The sequence below is a fragment of the Xenopus tropicalis genome, chromosome 1, assembly GCF_000004195.4.
Source record: "Xenopus tropicalis strain Nigerian chromosome 1, UCB_Xtro_10.0, whole genome shotgun sequence".
Lineage (NCBI taxonomy): Eukaryota > Metazoa > Chordata > Amphibia > Anura > Pipidae > Xenopus > Xenopus tropicalis.
In genome coordinates this window covers 115,025,978-115,039,337 of record NC_030677.2, presented here as the reverse complement: position 1 = coordinate 115,039,337, position 13,360 = coordinate 115,025,978, and positions in this window count along the sequence as shown.

Here is a 13,360-nt window from a genome sequence, read left to right as displayed (position 1 = left end):
CCACTAAACTGAGTAAAGGAAATAATAACATCACACATGACTGCCTTTAATACGAACCATTATTCAGAGAACAGACCCTGTCTAGCTACTCTTCCAGCCCTTATTATATGTCACTAATTTGGTATAGTAAGTCAAGTGAGATGATGTTTCAAATAGTGCACATAACCAGATAGCCTGGGGTTTAAACCAGTCTCTTCCCATTTCTGTAAAGAAGCCCATAGGGTTCTGTATTTGCCAAAATCCATTACAGAGAACAGTAAGTAACTAACTCTTGTGCAATGATTTAATAGCACACTGATTCATAATGGCAGTGGGTAACGTCTGCTCGAGCCTAATTCTGTTAAGGATGATATTAATTAATGAGAAATATCTCTGAGGGAATAGAATTTAAGATTGTACTTGATTGACCCTCTGCAATAAACGACTTTCTCCTGCATGGATGTACACTAATTACAGGACAGTTATTTGTTGTTTGGAGTATTTATTTTTTGAAAGGCAAACATTACTCATGGTGATAAAGCACTCGCTCTTAATTAGTGCAGTCCTTCACTCTTTTTTTAATCCTCAAGAGCCTTTCTAATCCAGACATGAATATTCCCTGTTGTATCCCAGCTACACATGTCCCATTTTCATGTGCCTGTTTGTTAATTAGTGCTTAATATTACTGGTAGGTTAACCTGGTTTACTTTATTCTACAAACGGCTGTCCAACTTTTTTACATGCCGTGGTGCAATTATTCCTGCATGTTGGAAAGCTGGATTGTATCAAAATGATGAGGCACCTTGCCTCCCTTACACTGAATTGCACAGTCAAGCACAACTTAATCCTGCCATTTAATGGCTCTGCATGTGGTGGCCCATAAGTGTCCACTAGGGTTGCCCCCTTTTCATTATCCAAAATGATAATACTTCGGAGCAGAACTGATGATGGTTCAGGGTTAGTGGTGGAGTTTTGTCCAGCTTTTAGCACTTTGAGAACCCGGACAGTTTTGAAAGAGACAACCCATGTAAAAATTGGACAAAACAGTGGGAATAAGGTACATCACATGCCCTATGCTTGCTGTTAAGGACAGAGCTCTCTTGCACCATTGCATAATTTTGCAAACTGGAACAAAGTGCACAGAGCAGCTTGCTCGACAGCATTGCTATGGTACAAGTGTTCAAGAGCTGCAATTTAGCACTGCTTATTGCTCAGTGCTTATATTAAATTACATAGTAGAGCTCATGTACCTCCATAAGTACGGTTGTGGTCCCTGCAGTCAGTTTGCACATAAAGCACCTTTATTAGGTACTTGTGTCAAAATGCACTGCTTGCACTTATAGTTGTGCTTGATGCCGCTTGGTTCATCCTGCCTTCTGGTCTGAATTGAACACTACTGTGAGCTATGGCTACCTCCAGTGGCAGTACCCCGAGGTCACAGGCTGCCTGTTTCCTGGGCCCCCCCCCCCCCGCCATTGCAGGGTCTGCTTCCTCTATTGTTACACCACACATCTATCTACTAGATAGCTGAAAATTTGTATTCAATCAACTTTAGTTGTTAAGTGAAAGGATAACTCAGACAGGATTGCATCTCATTTAGATACAAAAAAATTGTCTTTAATTATATTTTATATCGTCGCACTGACTTCCACCTTACATACAATATCTGATTGAAGCAATGAAAGATGTTTTGAAGTTTTTGTATGTAGCACACCGTTGGGTGAGATTAATAAGTATGGGTAACTCCAGCGCACTCAGTGACACCCCAATGACTGACCGCAATAATGGTAAGATCCCTTTTTTTATTAAGTGAACAAACAAGCAGCAGGGATCTGCCTATAATTGACAATATTAAAGCAATATATAAGGGTATATCAAAGAACAATAACACAACTTAGATTGCTATTATAGAGTATGCAGCAAAACATAAACTTATAATATTTACTAAATCCTTTAACTTAATTCCCTTGTCACTAGCAGTGTTGGACTGGGACCCCAGGGGCACACCAGAAAACCTTAGACTGGGGCCTACTCTCCAAACTATTTTTCATCTGCTTCTTACTCAGTCTCTATATTTCCCTAGTTTTTTTCATCTTTACATACTATAATCTATTCTCCTCTATATTTAGTTGCTTTGTTCCTATAGAAAAATAAGTAATCACCATGAATTAGACCAAATGGCTAGAAGCAGGAGGGCCCACTGACAACTGGGCTCTCAGGGAATTTTCCTTGTATCCCTGTGGGCCAGTCCGACACTGGTCACTAGGGATGCACCCAATCCCGTATTCGGTTCGGGATTCGTGCTGAATCCAGTCTTTTTTTGAAGGATTTAGTTTCACCGGAACTGAATGAAAATCCTAATTAGCATATGCTAATTAGCATTTGGAAAGGGTTAAGTGGTCAAGTTTTGTGCTGATTTTTAACCCCTTACAATACTTATTAGCATATGTTAATTAGGATTTGGCAGAATCTGTCTGGGGGGGTTCTGTGCATCCCTGCTTGACATGATTTGTGCATGTTGGGGCCCTTATTGAGTATAACTTATTGGCCAATGACGCAGTTCCTTTAATTTGCCAGTTAGGGAGGAGCCACTTTCCTTCCAGGTGAGAAATCACTTGACAGAGTATAGTTCAGCAACAGATGGGTTTTATTGTGTCTACTGTGTACTATTTACCCACAGGAGTTATCTTATGGGTTTACAGTACACAGTTCCCCAATAGTGTATGGTGTTGCAGGTTACTCAGTCTGTGCTTGTAAATCACTGTATCACCTCAGGTGGGATGCAGGTCCTCACAAACATTTTGCAATTTTCCTTATCATTTGTGGATTCAAAGCCCCAGCCAGGTCCTCAGCTCTGATGTATGCTGGGATATGTAGTCCTCTAAGTTTGCTTTGGTGAGCAGCTGTTCCTGTTTCTTGCTTTAGTTAGGGGTGTTACATGTATTTTCTTACAAAACAGCCTCATGAACTCTTAACCCAACTAATTGCTCAAGATGGCCCGACCAGAAACCACTGCAGGAACATCTGTATCTGTGCTGTAGTAGCTCTTGAGCCATGCCCCTGGTATCTTCCAGCATGTGCCCAAGGTGATGATGGCTTGAGGACAAACAGACGGTGCCCTACTGTCTTTTGATGGACTGCTGGTGAGAGAGGAGTGTTGGTGAGAGACTCGCGAGTTTATCCGCTTTCAAAGTGGATACTGAGTGCTGGATTTTGGTGATATCTGTACCTGAGCCTTCTAGGAGTGGGAGAGAAGGGAATAGAGTGGTGCATTAAGGTAAGATATTGAATAAAGAAGAAAGGATCATCGTCTGAAGAAAATGGAGAAGAGACAACAATATAGCACACTAATATCATTACATATCCACATAGTAGCATATTCCATATCATCTTGGCTAAAAGGTTGTTTTTCTCTTTTCCTGTAGCCTTCAATGGAGCATTTCATGCCAACTGAGGGAAGTCCTCTTTCCTTCCTGTTGTAGGACCTTACATTATATATATATAAGGTCCCGATGGGGACCGAAACGTAACGTTGGCTGTTCATGCGTTTTAATAAACAATTGATCTTTTTAGAATATAACTCAGTGTTGCTGGTCTTTTTTTGGATATTTAAATCATTTACCTGGAATCCGAGGTAAGAGCTGAAGCAGAGTGCCACCCTGGGTTCGCTAAATATATATATATACAGTATATATATATATATATATATATATATATATGTATATATCACATTTTCTTTCCTACAGCTACAGGTAGGTATAGTTAATAGTTTGGAGCGAATGGTGTGTGACTGCGTGAGTGAATGTGAGATATGAAAGTCCAAGGGTGAAACAAGAGGGCAAGGGGGTCTAAGATTCAATCTGATTAGCCCTCATACACATGTCTATTGAACTGGTATTAATGCTTATGGTCCAATGTTCATCCATGGCAGGAAGGGTTTTATTACCTTCCTATAGATGAATTAGAAGTTTATTAAGACATTTTAAGCAAAGGGTAAACTTCACAGACATGAGTATGCCTCACTATTTTCTTAGTATGTTATTTAATTACTGATGCTATATTATTAGGCCCGCTGAGGACAGTTCCATGGTGAGTGAATGGCCAGTAACAGGGTAGAAGCCTTGACTTGGCGTTACTGCTCACATGTGTAAACATGTGCTAATTCAACCAATCATGTACTGTTGCATTATCAGAACTGCAGTATCTTTGGCCACCGCACAATTTATCCTGGTACCAATGGGGCTTAACTTTGTGACACTGGATTTTCCTGATTTTGTGTTTTGAGTTTAGAATTTTTCTATCCAAGTGGAAACAACAACCAAACAGGGTATTTTGGGGACTGAAATAAATGATATAGAAGATATATCAGCCAACCCAGGTTACTAAGGCTGCAAACTTTAAAATCCTTAAAGGTGTTGTAAACTCAAACATACAGTAACATTTTATACAGTATTTTAGAAGTGAATTTAATTCTAAACAACTTTACACTATAAATACAATGAAAATGTTTTGTGATTATAACTCTATTTTTTAACAAAATTTATATTGAAAGCAGTATGTTAATGTAATGTTTGTCCATTACTATCTCTGCACTGCTGGTTCTGACTACATACACCAGTACAACAATGCTACAGTAGTGAGCTCTCCTCCAGCCAAGACACAATTCCCACAGCGCCTTGTAGTTCTACAATTAATAGTTATATTTATGCAGGAGAAAAAGAGACTCAGAATTCTGGGAAGATCTGACTAGAACCCTGAAGTCTTTACAACTCTTAATTTGTAATTATTTTAAAACAAGATAGATCCACTATCTAATAAAAATAACAATGTACTCAGAGTGCTCTTCTGAGCACAATGTTTTCATGATTGCTATAAGCTAAAATGTATATACTGTCCTATAACATTCCTTATTCTGCACATTGGATGGAAGTAAAAGAAGTGCCCTGCTGTTAACGAACAGAGATATTACTGATCTTGATAATTTGTCAACTCCATTTGCATTGGGGCAGTGCACCCTCTTGTTCAACATGAGTGCAATGAATAGGGCTTGTGCTAAACATACATTTTGCCTATTGTTTTAATTACAAAATTTAAATATAAAAATGGCTTTTGTTTTACTTGTGTGAAACAGGGCAAACAGGGTAATTTAAGCTACTCCATGTTTGGTCCTTGTGAGGTAGATAATGACATTACCAGTGAACAGATAACCCTTCTGCATAATGCACTTTCTCTCCTATCTGCGCACTTGTAATCCAATTATCTACCTTGCTCACAGGCATTTTTGCACAAAGCCAGGAACAAAACTTTTTTTTGAGACAAATACCAGCCTTCCTATAAGTTTGTCTTTCTGTTCTATTACATTGGCACCAACCATTTTTTAGGGGTCAGTAATGAGCCTGCAAGGAGGGAAGCTACAGTACAATCTGGAGGACCCACCTGGAGGATCAATACTGACTGGGCAGATTGAAGGTCCTGCAAGAACCATTATCTGAGAGAACCTTCCCAGTGCCCACTGACACAGAAGACTGAAAGAAGCTGCCACTATGGCTTGCATTTTCTCATGTGGTGTGAGTATTGTTTATCCACTGCCATGACTGTAAGTCCAGATCAGTACAATAAGCTCAGACTGTTCCTTTATAGTTCCCCATATAATATTTATTATATTGCAGTAGCTACAGTAAAAATGCGTCAATGCGTCACTCCTTTGCAACCACAATGATACAAATGACCACAAATCATTAGGTTGTAATACCATTGGCATCGAGGAATTGTGGACAAACAGACTACACCTAAATATTAGCAAATGAACCCCCCATCTTCTTCACGGAAACCTTGTAATTTAATGGCATACGCTTTGTTTAGTACCCTGGATATACAGTATATAACTGGATCAGTTAACAGTTGCCACATCAAGAAGGCCAGTGGGTCCCCTTTATATAAATGGAAAAATTTGCCTTAGTGCAATAACCCATAGAAATCTTAGACATTTAATTGAAGAAATAGTTTACTTCTACCTATTTCCAAATAAACAGCCATGCAGTCTTTATAATGATCATGTTCTATAGGGGAATTAATAATTCAGCAACCCATACAAGGGAATTTTAGCCTTTTTTCCCTTCCGCCAGTCTTCAATATACTGCAATTTTCCAAATCTGCTCAGAGATTTTTGAGTACAACTGAATTAAGTTGCCCTGCAGAGAAAAGGTCCCTGTTTAATTTTCCTTTGGCAGATTGCTGTAGCTTACAAAATCCTTGTAATTTAAAGTCATCAGGGGAGGATAGGTACTGCATCCACTAGCTTCTTTCAACTATTGTTCATATTTTAATGAATTTCTCTCTCTCCCCGGTATTCTCTACCACAGAGCTCTGTGTAATCAAAGGATATTGTTGTCTTATTTTTCTGATTCCCTCCAATGACTTCTGTTTTTTTTCTGCTAAGCAAAATGCATTGAAGTGTGCTATAACTTTCTGTAGTTCCTTTAATATCTCCATCCTCTGAGCCGCTTTGCCAGATGGTGTTTGCTCATAACGATGCAAAATAAATAAACTCTCCCATTTTTTTAGTAACATGTAGCATATGCAGTCTTTTCTCCAATGACTTATTTCTTTCTTGTAAATAAGAATAGCTAAATAGAATGAATACTAAACAGGGTCTTCAATAAAAAACCCTTTTTTATTTAATTTGAGATCAGTATTAATTTAAACACGAGTCCTTTATTTCCAGTACAAATGATTGATGTGAAACATGAGCTCATTTCAGAGGAATTAGTTGTATTATTGGCTTGTTTTTAACTGTGATAATACAGACCTGTTGGTAACTATGAGGGGATTTAACCTTTTACATACCAGCCTTATGCCAAGAATGCATACATTATGAATCTTATACCCAGAAAAAGGCAATGTGGAAAAATTACATTAGCTATTTACTAATGAGCAGATGTGCATAGCTGGAAAGAAATTAAATCTTGGGCACCAGAGGTTCTTTTTATAATTGCAAGCAATTTATTCAGCTTCAGCTTAAAGCTATATGTATATAGTTCAAGAATACATGAGAGAATAAAGAAATTCACTACAGCAATTACTGTAGACAAATGCCTCAGCTGAGATTGGCGACATGCTCTCATACACACTATTCAGGATTTGTAGGCATGGAAAGCATACCATTAGGAATAACTATTAGAGAACAGAGTCATTTAAACTTTTCTATACCATGCTGCAAAAGGCTATTTGACTCTTAAGCAGAGAAATATACTTCTAAAAACAGAAGATGGGCACTAGAATAGCAGATTTGCATAGATGGAAAGAAATGTTATTGTGGGCACAGGGTTTCTCTCCGTACCTGCAAGCAATTTATTTAGAATAAGCATAACACTATCGAGAAACATAGTTCATTAGCCCATTTGGCTGATGCCAGACGTGGCGTTTTTACGCTGCGTATTTTCTCTGCCTAAAAACGCCGCACAAGCCACACAGCCCCTGACTATGGAGTTTTTCAGCCTAGTACTGGTGACGTAGCACATCCCGTTTCCCATGGTGCTAATAGTGCGAAATAGTAAAAAACGCAGCGTATTTTCACAAGGTCTGGCAGCTGCCTTTGTGTATACATAGGAATAGGTTGCTGTGCAAATAACGGCGTATTTCGGCAAACGCATGAAAAGTCCGTGGTAGCGCGTTTTCTAGCGTATTTACGCATAGCGTGTTTTCCATCGAGACTGTTTAATTTTTTTTATGGATGATGATATCGTGCTTTTTTCAGCCGCCGAGAGAATTAGAAAATATGCAGCGTAAAAACGCCTCGTCTGGCATCAGCCTTAGGTAAAGTTTCCTCCCACTGGCAGAAAACATGCAGGTAAAGGTATGGCTCCTTACATGTGTATGCAATGCATGTGTGTGTGTGAGTGTCTACACTGGAGCAGGATCTGATTGATTCGAATTAATGAACAATGTCTTTAAAACACTAAACAGCATATTGGTGCCATATGAATTCAATATATATTAATTTCAAATTACAGTGTTTCTAGTTGTACAGATGGCTGGATGTCTTACAATCCTAACTGAGCCTAGACAGGGTACAAGTGTAATAAAGGGATATAAAACAATAAGTATTTGTGGATGACACAAAAGTCTCTACCTTTTTCACTGAACAAAAAGATTGAAATTGATGGATCAGTGGTTTTTCCCAACTTCATCTACTATGTATGTAACTATTACAGGTATGATATCTATTAACCAGAATGCTTGAAGATAAGGGGGTCTTATAGTAATTTGGATCTCCATACTTTGTCTATTAAAAAATCATTTGAAAATGAATTAAGCCCAGTAGAAGTGTTTTGCCCCAAATAAGAAATCATTATATCAAGGTTAGGATCAAGTTCTGTTTTATTATTACAGAGAAAAAGCAAAAACGTTTGAAATTTGAATTATTTGATTAAAATGGAGTCTGTGGAAGATGCAAAAATTTTACCTTTACTCAAATTTATTATCGCTTTTGTGAACCTGGAAAGCATTTAGCACCCCATTAATGGAGGTACAACTTTTATAGCTTCCACCAACGGGTAGCATATGTAATAAATTTTCTTATTACACAAAAAAAAATCCTTATTCTTGTATCACAAAAATACAACCCCTTTAAAAAAAACATAAACGTGTGGTATGTGCAATAAAAATTTGTGATGTAATAAATGTCCAATATTTGCTCTAATTTCTGCATTCCCCTCATACATTTGCCCCAAACAAGACAAATAAGGCTAGTTTTGTTGGAAACAATTTGATCAGGAAAGTCACTTTTACCATTTCTCTTAGAAATGTCATACCCAGTTACATTCACATTTTCTTATTATGGTTTATTGAGAGCTTAAATAAAAGATTAAAATATTTAATATCTCTGAAGATCACAGATTTTAACCTTCAAGAGCCTATTACCTACTTAATAAGACCTTCAAGCTTTATTACTGGAAGGATTATTCACTTTTTGCAATTACGTTTTAATGAATAAATTCATTACTTTTGAAAATATAATTATCAAAATTACTATTTAATTTACCAAGATTCATGAGCTTAAAAATTGCAGATATCTTTCTTCAGCACTGTTGTGTTAACTCCTATTTGTTCCTGTTCCTGTACAGTAGAACCCCAGTTTTAAGTTTGCTAGGGGACAACATCAAAACAGCATCAATTCTGGGAAAACATAAAATCCAGGAAAGAAAAATGTGGAACCAGTAAAAAACCCATCAAAGTTCTGCTGTGCACTGTACCTTTTTATTATGATCACAGGTTCAAAGTCTTTTCCTTTCCATACACAGTAACACTAGCAGCATCGGGGGGGGGGGGGGGGGGTTACCCCTGGCTGAAGCTCAACCTGGTGACACAAGAGCTTACTTTCAGAATAGTCCACTTCCTAATTGGATGAATATTGTACAATTTAGTAAAGTATGTAAATCCATAGTTTTCTACTTAAGGTGATCTATCAGTTTGATTTTCTCTTTTGGTCAAAATTGCATGTGATTCTGCGTCCATCATGGTTCACCTTCTCCATATCTGAACTGGGATTCAAAGCAGAGGCCTAAACAGCCCCCACCAGTCCACTAAATAGTGGCTGTAAATGTCTATTTTTTGCACTTATGCAAAATTGAAGTCAATAGGCGTTTTTTTCTCACTCCAAATGCATTGAGGTGAAAGGATGTTCTTTGTGTGTGGCAAAATGTAGAGTTTCGCTGCAAATCCATGACTAGCGAAAAAATTCGCACATCACTAGGGGTATGGAAACTTGTGTTGCAGAAGTTGTAATATACTGTAATTAAAATGAAAAACCATAACAATTTTAGAAGATTAGTTATCACTATAACAAATACATGCACAGGGGCACTAGAATCCCTTACATCAGTGATCCCCAACCAGTGGTTCATGAACAACATGTTGCTCCCCAACCCCTTGGATGTTGTTTCAGTGGCCGTAAAGCAGGTGCTTATTTTTAAATTCCTGTCTTGGAGGCAAGTTTTGGAAGCATAAAAACCAGATACTGCTAAACAGAGCCTTCTGTAGGCTGCCAGTCCATATAGGGGTTGCCAAATAGCCAATAACAGTCCTTATTTGGCACCCCCAGGAACATGTTTTATGCTTGTGTTGCTCCCCATGTCTTTTTACATTTGAATGTGGCTTACGGCCAAAAAAAAAGTTGGGGACCTCTGCCACTAGTTTCACCTTAAATGGTAAGTTTATCTTAAAATTTTAAACTTTTACTCTTCATAGTAACATTCTGACATATGCTGCATTTGGGGATTTTTGGGATTGTGGCTTTTAATTTAATTTTTATTACCCATTACTCCAGACTGAAATATAAAATGCGTAAGCAGAATCCTGAGCCTTCTTTTATTATTGTCATTAATTTCCACATAGCCGCCATCCAAAGAAATGCTGGGTTGCTGGGTAAATGGGATCCTACCAACCAAATAAAGAAATTCTAAACAGGAGCACTGCATTTCCAAAATATCCAAATGAAACCCAGCTTATAAATGCATATGCAATTTATCCTTCACCTTTCTCACTCCAGAGTTCAGAAACTGGACCTTAACAGAAGTTACAGGACCTTAGCATATGTTGATTCAAAGCTTAAGACAAATATTTGAAGCTCACAGGCATTACTTTTCAATAGACACGTATGGGATGTATCAGATATGTAACCACAATGCTACAAAGCATGGAGACACACAGCGTGACACACAAAAATATATTTCTGGTGCGACATCATAGGGATAGCAATAAAGAAAGTACCGTGCCTCCTGTAGGGTCTACCAGGTCCACAGTTTGCAATATATATGCAAAGCAAATACTTTTTTGAAAGATTTGAGAGGAGTATAAAGGGATATTCCTGTGGGGCCCAGTAATATTTTGCTATGCAGCTATTTCAAATATGTATTTTTTACAACAAGCTTTTGGTTTCATGTGTGAATAATTAGATTTTTTTTATTAAGGAAGCAACCATTTAGTGCTTTTGTAGCAATTGGGTTTGCTGTCAGAACTGGTGTAGTGATCCAAATGAATTTGCTAAAGAACATTTTGTAATGTGGTGGGTTTGACTTGTAATCCTGGTGGGTTTGACTTCTAATATGCAGGCTGTGAACTGACAAATATAATAATGGTTAAAAAAATTACTAAATCAGAGTCATACGTTTTTACCAGGAAATTATTGCTGCCCTAGATAGATAGATAGATAGATAGATAGATGATAGAGAGATAGATAGATGATGATAGAGAGATAGATAGATAGATAGATAGATAGATAGATGATAGATAGATAGATAGATAGATAGATAGATAGATAGATAGATAGATGATAGAGAGATAGATAGATGATGATAGATAGATAGATAGATAGATGATAGATAGATAGATAGATAGATAGATAGATAGATAGATAGATAGATAGATAGATACAGAGAGAGAGTGTAAGAGAAAGAGAGAATCACCGACATAGTGCCCTGTCTAAAAAAGAACTGTGAAAGCTCCATTCCTTAAAGGGGATCTTTTCTTGTTGCACATATCAAGGAGTTGATAAAAGCCCAACATACGGAAAAGCAACAAACTCCACCAAAGACCTCTTTTTTGATACAGTGCCATGCAAATGTTTACAGCCTATTGAACTGTGACTTACAGAAAATAGATGGTTTTAACCAGCATGGTCAGCCAAACCACCTGACTGACAGCTGACAGCCATTTACCATTTTTATTAATGGGAATCATGCAGTCTAAGGAAGATGATATCGCTCCAGAAAACTGAATTTTATGTTTGTAGCGATACTCAGCTACCAGCAGAAGAATCTGGCACAGATATTAAGGGTAATTTATTACTGCTCTAGACTCAAGTGCCAGAGCACCAAGGAAAGCAGTTTCCATAAATGTTCTGTTTTTAATGGTTTCTGCAATATTTGCCTTTTTTGGCTGCTAATACCAGGCTCTAGGCTTAACAACTCTCTCTAAATTACTAAGGGGGTAATGTAATTACAAGTTTGCACCTTGTCTGGTAACCCAAAGCAACCAATTTGACTTTTGTTTTCAAACAGGTAATTAGTAAAGGCTAGCTATTGATTAGTTGCTATGGGTTCCTAGACCAGGTCCAATATAGGTTGTTAAAAATATTAATTTCACTGTTATTTCTGTGTTTCAAGTGCTTACAGTATATAGAAGAATAATTGCCAGTACAGTTGCCTCCTCACATGTGCACCTCTGCACACATATGCCTCATGCTTTTTTTTCAAGGCCCATATTAAGTTCTTGATTACAATATGTAATAATTATTACAAAGCTTTGCAAAGGGAAGAGGATGCTACACTGTATATTACTTCTTAAATATTTGCACATACATGTTTTATGATGGGGTCTGCCCATATTGTTATTGTAAGATGTTACATTGTACAGGATTGATATATCTTACATTAGAAGCACATTGCAGGTATATATCCTGTTATCCAGAATGTTTGGAACTTGGGATTTTCTGGATAAGGGGTCTTTCTTTAATTTGGATGACAGTCAGTGACATAACTATAGAGGAAGCAGTTCTCTATAATCATAAACTCTTCCCTTCACGCTTGCAAGTAGTAGAGGAGCTGGGGAGGGAAGACTCAGGCAGGCAGAAGGTGCCGGTGGGGAGCAGGCGGGTGAGGGCCTGGTATGGATCGCTGTTCACCAGGCACCTCCAAAAAGGTTTAACACTAGTTACACCACTGATCACAATACCATAAGCCTACTGAAAAGGATTGTTTTGCCACTAATATGTAGCTTAGTTCCCAAGTACAAGGTTCTGTGTTATTATTAAAGAAAAAACGGAAATCATTTTTTAAAATCTCAATCTGATTAAAATGGACTCTATGGGAGATGGCCTTCCCATAAATAGGAGCTTTCTGAATAACGGATCCCATGCCTGCACTATTAAGCTGACAGAGATTATTATCATTGAATACCTCAAAATGATTTTTTATTGTAGCCTATGATGTTGAGTAATTACTCATGGCACTAATATCTAAGTGCCCAACTACTTAACATTCCATAGCTCTGTAAGTCTGAGTAGAATGGGAAATTATATTGTAACGACTCATCTTATAAAGCTAAATAATGAAATGATTTATCATATAAATTAGCTTATTTACAGTACGTAACAGATGAACTAGTAAACATAGTCATTCATTCTGGCCAATTACATCCCACTGAATATATATATTTTGTATGTAAAAAGATTATATCACATAAAACATGTAAATTGTATAATACAAAACATAATAAATAGGCATGTTCTTTCATAAATTATACTGATTAATTTAGCCATGGAAGAAAATAACTACATAATTTATGCAAGTTGATGCCTCTGCGCATTCTATGTGCATACTGA